The 23,553-nt window shown below is 38.9% G+C and overlaps 1 protein-coding gene and 1 long non-coding RNA gene across 17 annotated transcripts in view; both read left to right on the plus strand.

Annotated features, from left to right (window-relative positions):
• CFAP299 (cilia and flagella associated protein 299) overlaps window positions 1-23,553 on the plus strand; it is a 622,454-nt gene that overhangs the window by 161,405 nt on the left and 437,496 nt on the right. The window lies entirely within an intron of this gene.
• Window positions 1-23,553, plus strand: part of LOC112646576 (uncharacterized) — a 58,714-nt gene that overhangs the window by 23,027 nt on the left and 12,134 nt on the right. The window lies entirely within an intron of this gene.

The raw sequence follows: 23,553 nt of genomic DNA on the forward strand, positions 1-23,553 counted from the left end.
TTATTTGTACCCTCCATATTGGGGAGACCATATGCTGTAGCTTTGGATAGTTTCAGATTATATCAGTTGTCCCAGCATAATAATTTATAACATTCTCTTTGACTTTCAAAAAAGTCGTGCTTTAATAAAGCATATGTACATCCTACCTAGTACAAAGGATCTGCTTGTGAAGTGCTGTTTTAACCTTAAAAATTCTGGAACTTTTCAGGGAACACCTATGAGCCACAAGTAGGGCCAAAAATTATTTCCAGTCTTAACAAGTATCAATTCTCCTGCCTGCTCATTCTTACTGGTGCTGCTTTGTGATGCATTTCTCTAAATATTTTGTAGTCCATACTCCTTAAAGTAAAAAAGTATTACTCCTTTATAGCATTTTTAATATAAATTTATTTTTTATTGGTGTTCAATTTGTCAACATATAGAATAACACCCCGTGCTCATCCCATCAAGTGCCCACCTCAGTGCCCGTCACCCAGTCATCCCCACCCCCACCCACCTCCCCTTCCACCACCCTAGTTCGTTTCCCAGAGTTAGGAGTCTTTCATGTTCTGTCTCCCTTTCTGATATTTCCCACTTATTTTTTCTCCTTTCCCTTTTATTCCCTTTCACTATTTTTTATGTTTAATTCAAATGATAGTCTAAAATGCAAGTTCACTTTTTTCTAACATTTTATTTTTGTTGATTTTAATTTGTGCAGTACTCAAGAGTTTGTGTCATTATTTGATTGACCTGGATAAGGATCTTTTAGAAGCTATACCATTGTTAGACAGTTTCACCCCCAAGTAAACTCTTGGCTTCTAGAAAGGTTCCCTGGAGGTAGCATAATGTCTATATGCAATAGGCACCTAACAGATATTTATTGAATGAGTGTGATTGGTAGCAATAAGTTTTCTTAACTTAAAAAAATAACTTATTCTAAGTCAACAGCATTGTTTTAAGTTATCCAAACTACAATGAGAATAATAAAATTCTTACTTGAAGAATATCTGATCACTACTCTTTACATTTATTAGGACACAATACACATGTACACTAAAGGAGAATTAATTAAATTACCCTATGTAAGATATTATCTGAGAAACATTAATGCATTTATGTTTAAATATGAAGGAGGAAAAGAGATAATATGGAGTGGAGAATGTCATGAAATAATTTAATTTCTTGTCATGTCAAATGATTTTCTGATGTATTTCTGTTATAGAATTACTATTGAAAGCCTGTCAGTCACTCTGGAGCCCCTTAGAAATAATACTTTCCATATTATGTTTACAAATTCCTTTCATGCTCAGAGGCATGGCTTGTGATTTAGTCTAATATCAATTAAAAAAGACCCCACCATTATTATGGAGGAGGAGAGCTTAGGACACCAGTAGGCCATAAACTTTTTAGATGGTAATTTGAAACCAAAGTTTGAAAACTATATTTTAAGGGATGGGCTTTGCTCTTTGATCATGTTATTAATATCCCAGGAATTTAATAACACTTAAGCCAATTTTATAATTTAACTAAGAGGTAGGCAATAATTATAATAAACTTTAAGTGTCCATAATAGCATAATGGGAAAAGAGAAGGTGAACAATAGAGTGGATCAGAGTTTTCAACGTCTTTAATTCTTTAAGTCCATAGGAAGAGAATTGTTGGCATTAAAATGGGCTAATTCAGGTGAATTACCAAAAGGTGATTGGCAAGCCACAACTAAATTAAAATGATTGTTTAAAGACTACTAGTCCCTTAGGCTGCAGTTGAATCACATCAAAGCCCTAAGCTTTAAGGCTTCTTGTCATTCCTAACCACATATTTGTATACCTGTGATACTTTCCCTACCTTCCTTACTCCTTTCTTTTAGTTTCATCTACCTCTTTGAATAGATTCTAGTTGTTAAAAAAGAGTATCAAATTATGTTCTTTTAGAAAAAAGGAAGTCTAGTGGAAATAAAAGCATGGCCACTTCAAAGTTAATAACAACCCAAATTGCTGGAATAAGGGGGAAAAATAGCAACTTAATATCTCACTCACATTATAGTATTAAAGACTAATTTGTCTTATTTGTAAATTTAATTTGATGAGAACAGTTTTCATGATACAAAGGACATAAAATATTAATGAATCATTTCAACCCACTCAGGACTGTATCTTCTAGTAGAAAGGAAAAAGTTCTGCAAATAAACTTCTTTGCTTTAATGTCTTTTAATGTAACACTCAAACAGCAAAAACTGCATGCAGTACTTTTAGCATTTTATTGTACAGTTAGAAAATGATCTAAATTTATTTGCTTTAGAACTATTTGTTTTAACTTTAACATCCAAAGAAATGTTTTAACTAGACATCAGTTGTTGCAGTGCCCCACCAAGTGCTTTTCCATTGAAAACAAGATTATTTGAGGGATTAAAAACATTTAGAAATATATTTGTACATAGAGGCTATTAAAACGTGAAATTATGACAAGCAGAGGTTGTTGTTGAAACAAATGATCTTTTATACTTATTTTGCAGGAAAGTCTAACACTATTATCCAAATTGTCTGTTTTAATTGATCTGATTTCCTAGATAATTGCTATGCTCTTCAACTCATTTTATCTCTATAGCACAATCTTTCAATTAAAAAGAATGGGCAGAAACTTAGCAGCATTCAAAATATCTTGCCTAAGTCTTTGAAAAGTTTACATGTTTCTGTATTATTTTTCTTATCAAAGTGATTGTGATTAGTTTATGTGCCAAAATTAAGACGTGAGAAGTTTAAATTTATTTCTGCTTAACTTTATAATTAGAATTAAAAGAAAATATGATGTCATAGGGAGTTAGGGCAGCAAGATGTGAAAACATAAATTATAGAAATGATTCTTTTGCCTCGTGGAATCTATAGAACTCAGTATAACCACCTTTCTTTTTTGGGGGGGATGGTATTTATGTACTTAATGCTAAATTATTTTCTCTTGTAGACACACATATCTATTTATCTGATAATGTGTTCACTTAACAATATTTTGGAAATCTTCAATGTGTAAGGCTCTGGGGAACAAAAGGAGAACTTAACATAAAACCTGTGCTGGGGGATCCCTGGGTGGCTCAGCAGTTTAGCGCCTGCCTTTGGCCCAGGGCGCGATCCTGGAGTCCCGGGATCGAGTCCCACGTCGGGCTCCTGGCATGGAGCCTGCTTCTCCCTCTGCCTGTGTTTCTGCCTCTCTCTCTCTATGTCTATCATAAATAAATAAAATCTTAAAAAAAAACCTGTGCTGACAGGGCTTATTATTAAGTGTATCATAATTTACATGATCATAATAGAAGAAAAAAAGATAACATCAAAAGTATATACATTATTGTAGGGGAGCAAAATATGATACCTAATGGAAAAACAGGAAATTTGGTCATTTTGACCTTCAAATTTGGTCATTTTGACCATCTTGAAGTTTGTTAGGGATCTGGTTACAAGGTTTAAAAGACAGGAAAGGAGTGCAAAGAAGTTTTTTTTTAGTAAGACCACCTTTCAGTGTGTAGTTAGCATACTATCAGAGTAATGTGTCAGAATTCATATTCACAAGGACAGCAATTGTCTTTTTTCTATTTCAGCACCTAGTTCAGGGCTTTGATGTAATAAGGGTTCAGCAAGCATTTATTGAATGAATGAGTGGGTTAAGACAAAGACAGATGGGTTTTCATTGGATTTAGCAATCAGAAAATATTTGCAACCTTAGCAAGATCTGGTATTTTAGTGAAATGTCTAGTTTCATAATGTGTAGAGGACTAAATGTTTAGACACAAACATAAGCCTGTGTGCAGCACTTTCAGAAGTTCTGGAGTAAAAAGGAAACTAGTTTGAGTAAAGGTTTCTATTGTCTTAGATAAAAAATATTAGAGTATTTTGAAAATGCTGATGAAAAGCCCCCTGGAAATAGAAAAATGTAATTAACAGAGCTGGTTCCATGAAAAGCTATTACAGGTATGATGCATACCAGGAGAAGATAAATTACCTGTATCCAGGTGTCCAGATGCCTGGATACAGGGTAACAAGAGGGAAGATAGAAAACATGCATATAGATACTGTTATATTTGTAGATATGATGACAAAAGATTGAGAGAATTATTTCTATTGGCTTTAATTTTTGTTGTGTGCTATTAAGGTTATTATTTTATATTGAACAAGGATGTAGCCAGAGCTTTGAGATGAGTGGAGACATTTTGAAATGGCTGCATGGGATGGGAAAAGAGCATTCACTAGTGAAACCGAGAAGTATTTCTAGACAGGAGTAAGTGAGCTGTTGGTGTTGGAGGCTGTAGATCTATGGTGATAACACTACTTATTTTCTCTCGCTGGTTCAACTGTCCAGATACAGAAGGCAGACACTGAATTTAAATCAATGAGTGTATGGTATAGGGACAAGCAAGGAAGTTCAGGATATGGTAAGAGTGATTGTTGTAATGCATTATGGAGTTGAATATGAGAAGAAATCAAGTCAAGACATGAGCAGGTTAATTGGTAGGGAGTAAGCAGAAACATTTAGGAACTGGTTGCCTTGCCGAGATCTAAGACCTAGTACGAGAGAGAAAAGCTGAGTGGTAGAACTAGGATAATGGGTAGCTGTACTGTAGCTATTTGAGTTTCAGACTTTGGTAGTGGATGAGTTATGGATGATCACAAGGTCTGGGGCATGGATGTGAGAATTGTATAGTAAGTAATGCAGAATTTTGAAGTGAGGTTTACTGAAGGCGAGGAAATAGAAGAACTAAGAGATCAAAATTATTCTTTTGGACTTGGAGACACCCAAGATGGTAATAGCAGTTGGTTGAAAGGAAATGATGCTGAGAGAAGTGCAAAGCCTTCAGGGAATGTTGGGGCATCATCAAAAGATTGGTAGATGAATATTAATGAGAGATAGAGGGTGGATGGCTGGAGTACCACATAAGCCTTTAAAAATCAAAGGTTCTCAGAGAATTCTGTAGGCATAAAGATCTGGAGGCATCACTGAGGATGACAACTAATCCTGACTCCAACAAAAAGCAGAATATGAGAAAATGAATAGATTTTACTCATGAGTTTTGTATGAGAGGACTAGGTTTGAATTAAGGTAAGGACACAGAGAAAATATTCAGTGAAGATGTCTAAAGTGCAGGTCAATTTATTTTTTATGAAAATGCTTTTGGGGGGTCTTTTTAAGAAGGAGGAAAATGGTAAAATGTGTGGTCGGTGAAAAGAATTATAGAATGGTACAGAGATATGAATTTAAGAGAGAGAAAAATGATTGAAGAAGTCTGTGGTTTGGGCGGTGACCAGGAAAGGTAATGGGACTGTGTGAAGCATGCTCAATATGGCCGTTGGATTTCCCCACCCAAGTAAATGAGAGTATGAGACCCCAATTTGCTCAGAATTAGTCCTCTAGGGCCCTAGGTTAGCATTAAACAAGGTCCTGAAAAAGTTAGTAGGACTTTGCCTAGAAAAGAAGCAAGGGAGTATATAATAGGCAGAAGGAATAGTACCCAGTAAGATCTACATACAAGTATATGAAAATACTTTTCAAGAAAATGAATGCTGAAAAGTTCAGTGTGGACAGAGCAATAGGATATGTGAGCTGGAGTAGTAGTAGACCATAAATACCATGATTGTGAAGGAGACATAAGTTTTGTCAATGCTGGTGCTTAAGTAAAATCAATTTTGTTTTTTCATCTCTGCAGTGACATTCCCTTGCGTAGTTACCAGCACATAAAAAGCACTGTGTTGATAATTGTTGAACAATTACATTTGCAGTTACCTAAAGCCTTGAGGAAAAAATAACATGTTTAAATTAAAATTCAGAAAATTAGAGGAAAGACTGGAATGGGCCCAAAACAGTGAGATATAATTCATATAGGACCCAATATGCAATCTTAGCCTTATATCTGGAAAGTCAACCACCTAAGTGCAGAATGGGAGTGGTTTTACCTGGTGGTGAGCCAACTCAAAAACAGTTTAGGTCTAGAAAATGTAGAGGTTTTACTTGATCATAGCCAAACACATGTCAGTACTATTACATAACTGCCCCAAATCCCCACAAATGTATATTGCACACTAGAAGTTAAAGCAGCAACGTGGGTAGGAGCCCTGTAACCTACATGTCAGTCCACACTTGTATTCTCATTTTGAGTCCTGAGCACATAATTATCTGAATCCTATAGTGAGTGTTGGGACTGGGCCTGGGCCAGGGAAGAGAGAGGTATAGAAGAGAGACTTTCTATCTCTTCCCTGCCTTCACATCTCCTTTCTAGGCAATCACTAGTTTGAAGTCTTACTAGAGATCCAGAACAGATATTTGGAGATAGCATCAATGAAGCACATGTTGACTTCTAAAGTTATTTATTTAATTTTCTGTGTGTTTACTTTGTTTTGAGTCCCTAATATGTTTAATTATTTAATTGCATTATGTAGCACAACCAGACAGAAATAAACCTGGATAAATGACTTCTGGGAGGAACATTCCTGAACTCATTTTATCTCCTTTGAGCAACAGAATATTGACTGTACCAGCGAGCCAGGTGGCGTATATCCAGCAGCAGTATCTTAGAGTTTACCAGGTCCTGTTCTCCATCAGCATTCTTCTGTGATAACCTTCTTTTACACACTTGGGAGGGTTATGTTTTACTCAGATTGGCCTAAATAGTGTATTTATTGTTTAAGATTCTTTTTTTCCTTAAAATATCTTCTTTTGCCTTTAATATGTAAGTATCAAGACATTTCTCAAAGAGATAGTAATGTGAGCATCATGGTAGCATAAAACAAAACAAAACTTTGGCATTCATCCATGGACAAAAGTGCCTCAGTGAAAGTTGTGCGATCCAGCAACATATGCCAAGGGACCTGGAAAGAGTCTTGCCCATCTATGCATTGGGCAATAGCCTGGCGGACCTCAGTACCAGCTCTGAACCCTGAAGTAGTCTGTGAACCAGTTCCAGTCCCTCTCGGCAGTGGTCTGGAGCACCTGGAGAGCACTGACTTGGGTAGTCTTTTACAGAGAAACAAGAGAGCCTTTGTGGAAATCTGACTTTCCAGAGGAGAAGTTTCAGCACTCTCTTGGAGCAGGAAAAATTATGAGTTTGGATAAGAAGAATAGCTTGACTTTGCCCAAATTACCTGTCCCCTAAGATCACACAGTTTAGGACTAAATGAGACCTGTTTGGCCAGAGATTTCTCTTGTGGGCAAAACATAGAGCTGGAAATGAGTAACTAGCTTCTCCAGCTGTGCAGGGTGCTGCCAAAGAAACTCATTTCTCTCTAGCAGCATCTGGAGTCCTAAACTGGGAACTCCATGGCTAGGGGCAGGAAAGGACATCAGTAGATTCTCAAGGATGTAGTTCCTGCTGACTGCAGAGTGACCTCATCAAGAAGCCCATCCATGAAGTGCTAGAGAAGCCTATGTGTGAATAGCCCCACCTGGCCCTGGGCACCCCAGCCCCTGCATGCCTGATCCACACACTTCACCCCACTTTTTGGCTGGCCCTCTTTGCTTGTTTCAGAGAGGAAGGAAAATGAGTTTTAGTAGAAGGCTAGTGAGCATACAGAGAAAGAAAGGCAGGGTCTGTAGGTCAGAGGGAAACCACAAACTTGATCTGTATGGTTAACTCAAGAATATGAAAGAGAGAATATCAGCAACCAGTCTTGTGCATTGTAGGATTGAGAGAAGACAAAGAAGCTTCAGATTTCTGCCATAAGAGGGGATAACAAGTATGGAGCAGATATATTCATATAAGGTCTGAGAAAAAGTATTTCTAACAGGACTGAGAGAAAAGTATTTCTATCCTGAAGGCAGTTGGTAAGTTTAGAGGAGGTGACTGCTATGTCAAATGTGAAGATAGCAACACAAAACTCCAAGGAACATGAAAAATCAAGGAAACATGGTATCATGAAACTATTACAGTCATCTGCCAGTAATGAATTCAAAGATATGGAGAGATATAATTTATTCAATAAAGAATTCAAAATAGCTGTTTTGAGGAAATTCAGTGAGCTACCAGAAAACACAGATAATTCAGTAACATCAAGAAAACAATATATGAACACAATGAGAAATTTTTAACAAAGCAATAGAAATCCTAAAAAAGAACCAAACAAATTCTGGAGGTGAAGAATTCAATGAATGGAATGAAATGAAATGAAAAAAAAAATTCAATAGACATCATCAACCTCAGAATAGATCCAACAGAAAAAAAGATCTGTGAGTTAGAAGATAAAAACTTTGAAAACACCCAGTAAGAGGAAAGCACAGGAAAAGCATGGAAAAGAGTGAAGAAAGCCCATGTGATCTAAGAGACAATATAAAAAGAACTAATATGTTAATTATTAGAGTTCTACAAGGAGAAGAAAGGAGGAAGGGGGTAGAAAGCTTATTTAAAGAAGTAAGGACTGAGAACTCCACAAACTTGGGAAGAGATTTAGACATACAAATTCATGAAGCTAATAGATTAACTTCATTATTTTAATTCCAAATGATTTTCTCCAAGACACATTTTAATAAAACTCAAAATCAAAGACAGAGAGAATCCTTAAAGAAGCCAGAGAAGATTATAACCTACAAAGAAACCCCCGTTAGACCATCAACAGATTTCTCAGCAGAAACTTTACAGGCCAGAAAAGAGTGGGATGATATATTCCAATGGCTGAAAGGAAAAAAAAAAAAAAAAAAACTGCTAACCAAGAACATCCAGCACACTCATCTTTCAGAGATGAAGGTAAAATAAAGACTTTCCCAGACAAACAGAAGCTCAGGGAATTCATCACCACTCCACCAGCCTTATAAAAAATGCTGAAAGGAGTTCATTAATTTGAAATGAAAGTACGGTAATTTGTAACATGAAAACATGAAAATATACAACATGAGTAAAGGTAAATGTACAGTTAAGTTCAGAATATTATAATGTGGTGTAATAAACACTTAAATATAAAGTTAAGTGACAAGAGCATATAAAATAGCTATAATTACTATAATTTGTTAATGAATAACAATGTAAAAAAGAGGTAAATAGTGACATTAAATCATAAAAGGGGAATGTAAAAGGGTAGAGTTATTGTGTTATTGAAGTTGTGACCAGTGTAAAATATACTGTTACATATATATAGGATATTTATGCAAGCTCCATGGTAACCACAAAGCAATAACCTATTGTAGATTCACAAAAGATAAAGAGAAGGGAATTAGTTCATATCACTGATCATTAATTCATTAATTCACAAAGAAAATCATTAACCCTTCCAAAGGAAACAATAGAAAAGAAAGGAATAAGGGAAGTACAAAATAGTCAAAGTAATATAGTATTAGTTAAGTACCCATCAACAGTTACTCTAAATGGGGATCCCTGGGTGGCGCAGTGGTTTGGCGCCTGCCTTTGGCCCAGGGCGCGATCCTGGAGACCCGGGATCGAATCCCACGTCGGGCTCCCAGTGCATGGAGCCTGCTTCTCCCTCTGCCTGTGTCTCTGCCTCTCTCTCTCTCTCTCTGTGACTGTCATAAATAAATAAAAATTAAAAAAACTAAACAAAACAAAAAAAAAACCAGTTACTCTAAATGGATTGAATTTTCCAATCAAAAGACAAAGAGTGGGGGATCCCTGGGTGGCTCAGCAGTTAAGCACCTGCCTTCGGCCCAGGGCATGATTCTGGAGTCCCGGGGTTGAATCCCACGTCAGGCTCCCTGCATGGAGCCTGCTTCTCCCTCTGCCTGTGTCTCTGCCTCTCTCTCTCTCTCTCTCTCTCTCTCTCTCTCTCTGTGTCTCATGAATAAATAAATAAAATATTAAAAAAAAGACATAGAGTGACTAGATGGATAGAAAGCAAGACTCAATGTGCTACTTACAAGAAACATACTTCAGCTTTAAGGACAGATACAGGCACAAAGTTGAAGGGATAGAAAAAATATATTTCATGCAAGTTGAAATCAAAGAGAGTAAGATGCCTATCATTATATCAGACAAAATAGACTTTAAACCAAAGATGTTAACAAAGACAAAGGATTGTAATTATAAAGGGGTCATTTATCAAAATGACATAATAGCCATAAATATATACATACCCAATGTCAGAGTACCTAGAAATATTAAGCAAATACTAAGATATCTGAAGGGAGACACAGGCAACAATACAATAAAAGTGGAGTACCTCTCAATACCTTAACTTTCAACAATGGATAGATCATCTAAATAGAAAACTAGTATGAAAATATTGGATATGAATCATCTTTTAGCCCAAGTAGGCCTAACAGACATACATAGAACTTTTTTCCAACAGCAGCAGCATACATGTTCTTCACAAGTGCACCTGAGACATTTGTTAGGATCGATCATATGATGGGCCACAAAACAAGTAAACCATGTATCTTTTCTTTCTTTTTTAAAATATTTTATTCCTTTCTTTTAGAGAGAGTGCGTTTGAATGGGGGGAAGGGTTGAGGGAGAATCTCAAGTAGACTCTGTGCTGAGTGAGCATGGAGCCCAACACGGTGCTTGATCTCATGACCCTGAGATCATGAACTGAGCTGGAATCAAGAGTCAGACACATAACCAACTACGTCACCCTGGCACCCCCCCCCCCAGTATCTTTTCTGATCACAATGGTGTGAAACTGGAAATGAGAAACAGAAGGAAAATTACCCAGAAATCAAAGCCAGATAAGGGCACTACATGAAAAGAAAGTTATAGACCAATATTTCTGATGAATATACTTGCAAAAATTCTCAAAGAATACTAACAAATCAAATTCAACACCACATTAGGAGGTCATGCACCATAATCAAGTGCAATTTATTCCTGGGATGGAAGGATGACTCAACATATGCAAATCAATAAATGTGATACCACATTAACAGAATGAAAGAAAACAATCATACCATCTCAAGATGCATAAAAAGCATTTGGCAAATAATCTTTCATGATAAAAAGTCTCAATAATTTAGATTAGAGGGAACATATCTTAACATAGTAAAGCTCATATAAGGCAAAGGTCAGAGCTAACATCACACTCAATGGTGAGAATTTGAAAACTTTTCCTCTAAGATCTATAACAAGACAATGGTGCCCACTCTCATCACTCTTATTCAGCATAGTACTGAAAGTCCTAGTTAGAGCAATTAGGCAAGATGACGAAATAAAAATAAAAAGCATCTAAGTGAGAAATGAAGAAGTAAAATTGTCTTTATTGCACATGATATAATTTTATATATAGAAAATCATAGATTCAATAAAAAACCTGTTGGAATTAATCAAGGAATTCAGTAAAGTTGCAGTATATAAAACTAACAAATCAGTGGTGTTTTTACAGACTAACAACAAAACAGCTCAAAAAAGAAATGAAAAAACTTCACAACAGTATCAAAAACAATAAAATACTTAGGAATAAATTTAACCAAGGAGGTGAAAGACCGGTACAATGAAAACCTTAAGACTTTGGTGAAAGAAATTAAAGACACAAACAATTAGAAAAATATCCCATGTTAATGGGTCAGAAGAATTAATATTGTTAAATGTCCATACTACCCAAAGCCATCTATAGATTCAGTGCAATCACTACTAAATTCCAGTGGCAAAAAAAAAAAAAAAATTCCAGTGGCATTTTCCTTGGAAATAAACTATCCGAAAACTTGTATGAAATGAAAAAGACACCAAATAGTCAAAGCAATCCTGAGAATGAGGAACAAAGCTGGAGGCATTACACTTTCTGATTTGAAACTATACAAGGGAGGAGGGGCCCCAAGTCACCTGTCCCCACCTAATTACCTAGACAACCTTCAAATCATCCTGAAAATCTACGAATTCGGCCTGAGATTTAAAGAGAGACCAGCTGGAATGCTACAGTGAGAAGAGGTCGCGCTTCTATCAAGGTAGAAAGACGGGGAAAAAGAAATACACAAAAGGCCTCCAAGGGGGAGGGGCCCCACGAGGAGCCGGGCTGAGGCCGGGGCGAGTGTCCCCAGGACAGGAGAGCCCCGTCCCGGAGATGCAGGAGCTGCACCGACCTTCCCGGGTGGAAAGGGGCTCGCAGGGAGGTGGAGCAGGACCCAGGAGGGCGGGGATGCCCTCGGGCTCCCGGGGACACTAACAGACACCTGCGCCCCGGGAGAGTGCGCCGAGCTCCCTAAGGGCTGCAGCGCGCACGGGGGACCCGGAGCAGCTCGGGGGGGGCTCGGGGGCGGCTCCGCGGAGGGGGCTGCGGGGCCGGGGCAGCTCGGGGGGCTCGGGGGCGGCTCCGCGGAGGGGGCTGCGGGGCGGGAGCAGCTCGGGGGGGCTCGGGGGCGGCTCCGCGGAGGGAGCTGCGGGGCGGGAGCAGCTCGGGGGGCTCGGGGGCGGCTCCGCGGAGGGGGCTGCGGGGCGGGAGCAGCTCGGGGGGCTCGGGGGCGGCTCCGCGGAGGGGGCTGCGGGGCGGGAGCAGCTCGGGGGGGCTCGGGGGCGGCTCCGCGGAGGGGGCTGCGGGGCGGGAGCAGCTCGGGGGGGCTCGGGGGCGGCTCCGCGGAGGGGGCTGCGGGGCGGGAGCAGCTCGGGGGGCTCGGGGGCGGCTCCGCGGAGGGGGCTGCGGGGCGGGAACAGCTCGGGGGGGCTCGGGGGCGGCTCCGCGGAGGGAGCTGCGGGGCGGGAGCAGCTCGGGGGGCTCGGGGCGGCTCCGCGGAGGGGGCTGCGGGGCGGGAGCAGCTCGGGGGGCTCGGGGGCGGCTCCGCGGAGGGGGCTGCGGGGCGGGAGCAGCTCGGGGGGGCTCGGGGGCGGCTCCGCGGAGGGGGCTGCGGGGCGGGAACAGCTCGGGGGGGCTCGGGGGCGGCTCCGTGGAGGGGGCTGCGGGGCGGGAGCAGCTCGGGCGGCGGCTCCGCGGAGGGGGCTGCGGGGAGGGAGCGGGAATCCACCAGCGCAGGCTCCGGAGCACAGGGCACCGGGACACAGCCCAGGATCCGGCCTCCACCGGGACAGGCAGAGGCCGGGAGGGCCCAGGACCGCAAGGACGCTCCTGCCCCAGCTGAGCAGATCAGCGGCCCCGCCCCGGAGCCTCCAGGCCCTGCAGACGGAGAGCTCTGGAGTTACTGCGGGAGCTGACTCCAGGGCTCCAGAGCTGGCCCCGCCACTGGGGTTGTTCCTCCTGGGGCCACAAAGGGTAAACAACCCCCACTGAGCCTCACAGTGGCCTCACCAGATAAACAGGATAAACACTGCTCACTGAGCCCTACACCAGGCAGGGGGCAGGGCAGCTCCCCCAAGCACTAACACCTGAGAATCAGCACAACAGGCCCCTCCCCCAGAAGGCCAGCTAGACGGACAAGTTCCAGGGGAAGTCAAGGGACTTAAAGTATACAGAATCAGAAGATACTCCCCCGTGTTTTTTTTTTTTTTTGGTTGTTGTTTTTTTGTTTGTTTTGCTTTTTGATTTCTGTTTGCTTCCCCCACCCCCTTTTTTCCCTTTCTTTCTTTTTCTTTCTCTTTTTCTTTTTTTCTTTTCTTCTTCTTTTTTTTTTTCTTGTTTCTTTCCTTCTTTCTCTCCTCTCTTTTACTCCTTTTCCCAATAAACTTGTTTTTGGCCACTCTACACTGAGCAAAATGACTAGAAGGAAAACCTCACCTCAAAAGAAAGACTCAGAAACAGTCCTCTCTCCCACAGAGTTACAAAATTTGGATTACAATTCAATGTCAGAAAGCCAATTCACAAGCACAATTATAAAGCTACTGGTGGCTCTAGAAAAAAGCATAAAGGATGCAAGAGACTTCATGACTTAGATCAAGTCAGGCAGAAATTAAAAATCAATTGAATGAGATGCAATCCAAACTAGAAGTCCTAACGATGAGGGTTAACGAGGTGGAAGAACGAGTGAGTGACATAGAAGACAAGAGGGAAACTGAGGAAAAAAGACAATTCAAAGAACATGAAGATAGATTAAGGGAAATAAATGACAGCCTGAGGAAGAAAAACCTATGTTTAATTAGGGTTCCTGAGGGCGCCAAACGGGAAAGAGGGCCAGAATATGTATTTGAACAAATCATAGCTGAAAACTTTCCTAATCTAGGAATGGAAACAGGCCTTCAGATCCAGGAAATAGAGAGATCCCCCCCTAAAATCAATAAAAACCATTCAACACCTCGACATTTAATAGTTAAGCTTGCAAATTCCAAAGATAAAGAGAAGATCCTTAAAGCAGCAAGAGACAAGAAATCCCTGACTTTTATGGGGAGGAGTATTAGGGTAACAGCAGACCTCTCCACAGAGACCTGGCAGGCCAGAAAGGGCTGGCAGGATATATTCAGGGTCCTAAATGAGGAAAACATGCCACCAAGAATACTTTATCCAGCAAGGCTCTCATTCAGAATGGAAGGAGAGATAAAGAGCTTCCAAGACAGGCAGGAACTGAAAGAATATGTGACCTCCAAACCAGCTCTGCAAGAAATTTTAAGGGGGACTCTCAAAATTCCCCTTTAAGAAGAAGTCCAATGGAACAATCCACAAAAACAGGGACTGAATAGATATCATGATGACACTAAACTCATATCTTTCAATAATACCTCTGAACGTGAATGGGTTTAATGACCCCATCAAAAGGCGCAGGGTTTCAGACTGGATAAAAAAGCAGGACCCATCTATTTGTTATTTACAAGAGACTCATTTTAGACAGAAGGACACCTACAGCCTGAAAATAAAAGGTTGGAGAACCATTTACCATTCAAATGGTCCTCAAAAGAAAGCAGGGGTAGCCATCCTTATATCAGATAAACTAAAATTCACCCTGAAGACTGTAGTGAGAGATGAAGAGGGACCTATCCAACAAGAGAACTTAACAATCCTCAATATATATGCCCCGAATGTGGGAGCTGCCAATTATATCAATCAATTAATAACCAAATTTAAGATATACTTAGATAATAATACACTTATACTTGGTGACTTCAGTCTAGCGCTTTCTACACTCGATAGGTCTTCCAAACACAACATCTCCAAAGAAACGAGAGCTCTAAATGATACAGTGGACCAGATGGATTTCACAGATATCTACAGAACTTTACATCCAAACTCAACTGAATACACATTCTTCTCAAGTGCACATGGAACTTTCTCCAGAATAGAGCACATACTGGGTCACAAATTGGGTCTGAACTGATACCAAAAGATTGGGATCGTCCCCTGCATATTCTCAGACCATAATGCCTTGAAATTAGAACTAAATCACAACAAGGAGTTTGGAAGGACCTCAAACACGTGGAGGTTAAGGACCATCTTGCTAAAATATAAAAGGGTCAACCAGGAAATTAAGGAAGAATTAAAAAGATTCAGGGAAACTAATGAGAATGAAGATGTAACCATTCAAAATCTTTGGGATACAGCAAAAGCAGTCCTGAGGAGGAAAAATACATCGCAATACAAGCATCCATCCAAAAACTGGAAAGAACTCAAATACAAAAGCTAACCTTACACCTAAAGGAGCTAGAGAAAAAACAGCAAATAGATCCTACACCCAGTAGAAGAAAAGAGTTAATAAAGATTCGAGCAGAACTCAACGAAATCGAGACCAGAAGAACTGTTGCAAGATCAACAAAACCAGGAGTTGGTTCTTTGAAAGAATTAATAAGATAGATAAACCATTAGCCAGTCTTATTAAAAACAAAAGAGAAAAGACTCTAATTAATAAAATCATGAATGAGAAAGGAGAGATCACTACCAACACCAAGGAAATACAAACGATTTTAAAAACATATTATGAACAGCTATACGCCAATAAATTAGGCAATCTAGAAGAAATGGACGCATATCTAGAAAGCCACAAATTACCAAAACTGGATTAGGAAGAAATAGAAAACCTGAACAGGCCAATAACCAGGGAGAAAATTGAAGCAGTCATCAAAAACCTCCCAAGACACAAAAGTCCAGGGCCAGATGGCTTCTCTGGGGAATTCTATCAAACGTTTAAAGAAGAAACCATACCTATTCTACTAAAGCTGTTTGGAAAGATAGAAAGAGATGGAGTACTTACAAATTCATGCTGTGAGGCCAGTATCACCTTAATTCCAAAACCAGGCAAAGACCCCACTAAAAAGGAGAATTATAGACCAATATCCCTGATGAACATGGATGCAAAAATTCTCCCCAAGATACTAGCCATTGGGATCCAACAGTACATTAAGAAAATTATTCACCATGACCAAGTAGGATTTATCCCCGGGACACAAGGCTGGTTCAACACTCGTAAAACAATCAATGTGATTCATCCTATCAGCAAGAGAAAAACCAAGAACCATATGATCCTCTCATTAGATACAGAGAAAGCATTTGAGAAAATACAGCATCCATTCCTGATCAAAACTCTTCAGAGTGTAGGAATAGAGGGAACATTCCTCAGCATCTTAAAAGCCATCTACGAAAAACCCACAGCAAATATCATTCTCAATGGGGAAGCACTGGGAGCCTTTCCCCTAAGATCAGGAACAAGACAGGAATGTCCACTCTCACCACTGCTCTTCAACATAGTACTGGAAGTCCTAGCCTCAGCAATCAGACAACAAAAAGACATTAAAGGCATTAACATTGGCAAAGAAGAAGTCAAACTCTCCCTCTTCGCCGATGACATGATACTCTACATAGAAAACCCAAAAGCCTCCTGCCACCCCAAGATTGCTAGAACTCATACAGCAATTTGGTAGTGTGGCAGGATACAAAATCAATGCCCAGAGTCAGTGGCATTTCTATAGACTAACAATGAGACTGAAGAAAGAGAAATTAAGGAGTCAATCCCATTGACAATTGCACCCAAAAGCATAAGATACCTAGGAATAAACCTAACCAAAGATGTAAAGGATCTATACCCTGAAAACTATAGAACACTTCTGAAAGAAATTGAGGAAGACACAGAGAGATGGAAAAATATTCCATGCTCATGGATTGGCAGAATTAATATTGTGAAAATGTCAATGTTACCCAGGGCAATTTACACGTTTAATGCAATCCTTATTAAAAAACCATGGACTTTCTTCAGAGAGTTAGAACAAATTATTTTAAGATTTGTGTGGAATCAGAAATGACCCCGAATAGCCAGGGGAATTTTACAAAAGAATACCATATCTGGGGGCATCACAATGCCAGATTTCAGGTTGTACTACCAAGCTGTGGTCATCAAGACAGTGTGGTACTGGCACAAAAACAGACACATAGATCAATGGAACAGAATAGAGAACCCAGAAGTGGACCCTCAACTTTATGGTCAACTAATAGTCGATAAAGGAGGAAAGACTATCCATTGGAAGAAAGACAGTCTCTTCAATAAATGGTGCTGGGAAAATTGGACATCCACATGCAGAAGAATGAAACTAGACCACTCTCTTGCACCATACACAGAGATATACTCAAAATGGATGAAAGATCTAAATGTGAGACAAGATTCCATCAAAGTTCTAGAAGAGAACACAGGCAACACCCTTTTGGAACTCAGCCACAGGAACTTCTTGCAAGATGCATCCACGAAGGCAAAAGAAACAAAAGCAAAAATGAACTATTGGGACTTCGTCAAGATAAGAAGCTTTTGCACAGCAAAGGATACAGTCAACAAAACTCAAAGACAACCTACAGAATGGGAGAAGAGATTTGCAAATGACGTATCAGATAAAGGGCTAGTTTCCAAGATCTATAAAGAACTTATGAAACTCAACACCAAAGAAACAAACAATCCAATCATGAAATGGGCAAAAGACATGAACAGAAATCTCACAGAGGAAGACATAGACATGGCCAACACGCACATGAGAATATGCTCTGCATCACTTGCCATCAGGGAAATACAAATCCAAACCACAATGAGATACTACCTCACAGCAGTGTGAATGGGGAAAATTAACAAGGCAGGAGACCACAAATGTTGGAGAGGATGTGGAGAAAAGGGAACCCTCTTACACTGTTGGTGGGAATGTGAACTGGTGCAGCCACTCTGGAAAACTGTGTGGAGGTTCCTCAAAGGGTTAAAATAGACCTGCCCTACGACCCAGCAATTGCACTGTTGGGGATTTACCCCAAAGATACAGATGCAATGAAAGGCCGGGACACCTGCCCCCCGATGTTTCTAGCAGCAATATCCACAATAGCCAAACTGTGGTAGGAGCCTCTGTGTCCATCGAAAGATGAATGGATAAAGAAGATGTGGTTTATGTATACAATGGAATATTCCTCAGCCATTAGAAATGACAAATACCCACCATTTGCTTCAATGTAGATGGAACTGGAGGCTATTATGCTGAGTGAAATAAGTCAATCCGAGAACGAGAAACATTATATGTTCTCATTCATTTGGGGAACATAAATAATAGTGAAAGGGAATAGAAGGGAAGGGAGAAGAAATGGGTAGGAAATATAAAGGGAGACAGAACATGAAGACTCCTAACTCTGGGAAACGAACTAGGGGTGGTGGAAGGGGAGGAGGGCGGGGGGTGGGGTGAATGGGTGACGGGCACTGAGGGGGGCACTTGATGGGATGAGCACTGGGTGTTATTCTGTATGTTGGCAAGTTGAACACCAATAAAAAATATATTTATTATTAAAAAATAAACTATACAAAGGTACAATTAATTAAAACAATATAGTATTGGCATAAAAACAGACACATAGACCAATAGAATGGAACAGTGGGTCTAGAAATTCACCCTCAGATATACAGCCAACTAATACCTCACAAAGGAGCCAGAAGTTGTCATTGAAGAAAGGATAGTCTCCTTAACAAATGGTGTTGGGAAACTTCATATGTCACCATATGAAGAGAATGGAATTGGATCCCTACGTTGCACCATCACAAAAATTAACTGGAAATGGCTTAAAGACTTAAATATAGCACCTGATACTACCAAACTGCTAGCAGAAAACATGGGGAAAAATCTCCCTCACACTTTTTTTTTTTTACACACGACACCAAAAGCACAAGCAATTAAGGCAAAATTAATAAGTGGTGCTATATCACACTAAAAAGCTTCTCACAGCGAAAGAAGCCATCCATAAAATGAAAAAGTAACCTTTGGAATGGAAAATTATTTGCTAATCATATATCTAATAAGGGGGAAACATTCAAAATATATAAAGAACTTAACTCAAGAATAATAATAAACTAAACAATCTGACTTTAAAAAATGGGCAGAAGTTCGAAATAGACATTTTTCCCAGAAAGTCATACAGATACATGAAAAGGTGCTCAACATCAATAATCATCAGGGAAATGTACATCAAAACCATAATAAGATATCACCTTAAGGCTATTAGAATGGCTATTATCAAAGACAAGAAATAATAAATGTTAACAAGAATGTGGAGCAAAGGCAACCTTTGTGTACTGTTGACGGGAATGTAAACTAATTCATTTACCATGGAAAACAGCATAGAAGTTCCATAAAAAATTAAATATAGAACTACTGTATGATTCAGCATTCCATTTCTGTGTATGTACCCAAAGGAGAAGAAAACAGGATTTCAGTGAGATATCTGCACTCCCATATTAATTAATTAATTAAGCCAAGATATGGAAATAACCTGTTTCCATCAATAGATAAATGGATAAAGAGGATTATTATTATTATTATTATTCAGCCATGAGAAGAAAGGAAGTTCTGTCACTTGGGACAAGATGGATGGACCTTGAGGGCATTATGCTAATTGAAATAAATCAGAGATAAAAAAACAAATACTATATGGTATCACTTATATGTGGAATTTTAAAATGCCAGAAGTAAAGAAGCAGTGAATAGAATGGTGGTTACCAGAGGCTGGAAGGTGGGAGAAATGAGGAGATATTGGTCAAAGAATGTAGACTTACAGTTAAAAGATGAATGAGTTCCAGGAATATAATGTACACCCTCATAACTATAGTTAATAATACTGTATTATATACTTGAGAGTTGCTAAGAAACTAAATCTTAAATGTTTTCATTACAAAAGGGTAATGGTAATTATGTGATGCAATGGAGGTGTTGGTTAAGGCCACAGTGTTGATCATTTTGCAAAGTATAAGCATATCAAATCAACATCTTTCACAACTTGACTTTATACAATGTTATATGTCAGTTATGTCCCAATAGAAGTGGGAAAAAATCCAAGGTATCATTATTAAACATTACCTTCAGGACATGCAAACCTTCAGGTACTGAGGTCAGCCTTGTAAAGGAGAAGGTGAGACCTCAGTCGTCTTTGTCTACTCAGCCATTCGTGGTTGGGCTAGTGTAAAATTCCCCAAGCATACTACTTTAAAAAAAGTAACTTAAAAGATAGAATAGTCAAAGATAAGTTTTAAAAAATTAAAACTACAGCTATATCTCTGCACATTTAAGGAGACTTTCTCTTGGCTTTTAAAAATTATGAATTAATTATATTCTAACTTATTCCACTAATGATTTAAGGCACCTTTTAACAAGCAAATATAAATTAGAAACAAGAATACAATGGAATATTACTCAGCCATTAGAAACGACAAATACCCTCTATTTGCTTCGATGTGGAGGGACCTGGAGGGTATTATGCTGAGTGAAATAAGTCAATCAGAAAAGGACAAACATTATATGGTCTCATTCATTTGGGGAATATAAAAATTAGTGAAAGAGAATAAAGGGAAAGGAGAGAAAATGAGTGAAAATATCAGTGAGGGTGACAAAACATGAGAGACACCTAACTCTGGGAAATGAACAAGGGGTAGTGGAAGAGGAGGTGGGCCCGGGGGGGTTGGGGTGACTGGGTGATGGGCACTGAGGGGGGCACTTGGTGGGATGAGCACTGGGTATTATGCTGTATGTTGGCAAATTGAACTCCAATAAAAAAACTAAAAAAAAAGGAATGAAAATGGGTAAAAAATAAAGATAAAATGGATCTAGGACTGTGACTTCTATGAAAACATATACCATAGAGGGCTATGCATATGAAGAGTGAGCCACCAATTTAAGTTTTCCATCAGTTAATGAAAAAAAGGAATTATGAAAGGAGAGAAAGAAATAGAGAAAGCTTTTGCCATGACACCAAATATATAGATAAAAGAGAATCTTAGGATCACTTGAAAATTACAAATAATACAAAAAAGTTACATATTAAGAACTGAAATGATGGAGATTTTAGATTCATTCCTTAAGGATTACACTGACAAAAAAAAAAAACAGTCTCTTGTACATATTGCTTTAGGTAAAACTTTCACCACATGATGTCAGATTGGGTGCAGATCTTCCTTAGACACAATAAAAGATAAATTTTATTTTAAGCCTTATGTGACTATCGCAAAATTGATGTTCACTTGAATATTTTACTATTTGATTTAAATCGCAGTGGTTTCTATTTCTATTATATGAAAGTAATATTTTTATACTTTAATTCTATCACATGTAATCTTTGTCTATGACAAAAGTAAGAGAATGGTTTTATTTTAATATGCATAAAATTTCTTGTTCTGTGCCAAATATTTTATATACTTTTCTGAAAATGGTAAATTATTTAAATGAAATATTGAAGCTATTTTACCACTTTAAAAACTTTTCCTGAAATAACAGGTAAATAGAATGAATGAATAAGTGATACAATACATTCAGAGGGAAAAAAATTCCATAATCTAGTGATTGCAGAATGTGGACCTAAGATTTTAAATGTCATTTGCAGTTCTGTTTTTTTTTATCACACCTAGAACCAATCTATATTATCTGTATTGTAATTTATGCTCATACAATGAAAATCTATCTTGCCTGACATGACACAAAATTTTCAAAAGAGAGAATGATAAAAATACCAGTTATGGTATTTAAACCACAGACTATTTATCATTTTAAGCAAACTGCAAGGAATGCCCTAAGTCACTGTCGAAGTAGCTGAAATTAATCCAAAACAGGTAAGACACCAGATACTTTGCTGATGGAGTCTTTTACTTATTAGACTGAGTAACCTTGAAAACTAATCCATTCATTCAACAAACCTTTAATAAATGTCAGCTTTTTCAGAGCACTGTGCTATTTTGGGGGGCCAAAAATAGAGTTATAGATGACCTATTTTCAGTCCTCAAGGAGTTTACAGTCAATAGCAGAAATTAGATTAATATAAATGTATTAAAATGAGACTTAAAGCCAGCACAGGAAGTAATAGGAGTTGGAGGAAGGAAAGTATAAGTATGAAGAGCTTTTTAAGTAGATAGAGTAGTTTTGACTTCCAGTATATGAGCTGCAGACTGCCAGGTCTTAGCAACTCTTATCCAAAAATCTCTCCCTCACTATCACTTTAGGTTTCAAAGACTTTTATATAATACTTAAATGCCAGTATTAATTCAAGACAAACATCTTGGAAATTTAACATCTCGGGATCTAATGCTTTTTGTAGTATTCACTTATGGTATGTAGCAAGTGAAGAATCTTGGGGTCATGGAAAGAAAAGTATAACTTTGAAGAAGAACAGAACAGATTAAAAGCTAAAGTGCTATGCTGATATTCTTTTCAGTTTTCATTTCTCCCAATTTGAGGTTCTCCTTTATGTGGCCAAAGAACCCTGACTCTTAAGGCTGGAGTGAGCTCAACCTTGTATATGAAAGGATGAGCCCTCAGTTGTCTATATCTGGACATAGACAGCCCTAGGACCCTGAGGCTTGTTTCTCACCAGAACACATTAAGCTTTCCCAGTAGAGATTGGCGCCTGTTTGCTGAGAACTTGAGGATATTAAGACTCTCACTGATGATCACTTGCCCCTGGATGGATAACTACTAGACACCTATCACTTGCCCAGTGTTCCCATAATTTATTTTTTGAATCCCCTATCTTTTCCTTTACTTTATTATTTAAATCCTTTGAAAAAATGAACTCATGTCGCCCTTGAAGTAGATTCTTCAATATTTATTTATCATTTGGGTTCACCCATGTCTCCCTTAAGAACCAGAAGTCATCCTGGACTCTTTCCATAACCCCATTCACAATCTCTGGTCAATTACCAACATCTGCCAATATTATATCATAAATATCTCCAGAACGTATTTTCTCCTATGCATCTTTAATACATTTCCCTAATTCCACTCTTCCAAAACACTGCTCTGACCTCCTTTATTTGTTTCCTTAGGGGGCTGTCTTAACAAAGTACCATATATTGAATGACTTAAAACAACGGAATTTTTTTGTCTCACAGTTTTGAAGGATAGAAAGCTGAAATTAAAATATTGGTAGTGTTAATTCCTTCTGAGGGGTCTGAGGGAGAATCTGTTATATGCCTCTCCCCTAATTTCTGATGGTGGCCAGCAATCCTTTGATGTTCCTTGGCTTGTAGATGCATACATAAATCTCTTCCCAATTAAGGACTGAAATCAACTTGGGTGATTTTTTCATACTAATCCACAGGTGTCTGAGAACATAGTAATAGGAATCAAATCATGCACTACTGAGTTTTATAACAGCCAAGGTTTGGGATTAACCCTGGAATACTCAATTCTTTTGAAACTCAATAGTGGATGAGCTCATTGAAGGAAAGTACAGCCTAGAAGGGAAGAACCTAAGACAAGTTTTGGAAGAACTCAAACTTTTGTGTAATATAGTCCTTTTTCTTCTACTTTCCTTGCAATTCCATCTTTGGGTTGATCTTTCTCTACCTACCCATAAAATGTTGACC

This window comes from Canis lupus, chromosome 32 (genome assembly GCF_003254725.2).
Source record: "Canis lupus dingo isolate Sandy chromosome 32, ASM325472v2, whole genome shotgun sequence".
Lineage (NCBI taxonomy): Eukaryota > Metazoa > Chordata > Mammalia > Carnivora > Canidae > Canis > Canis lupus.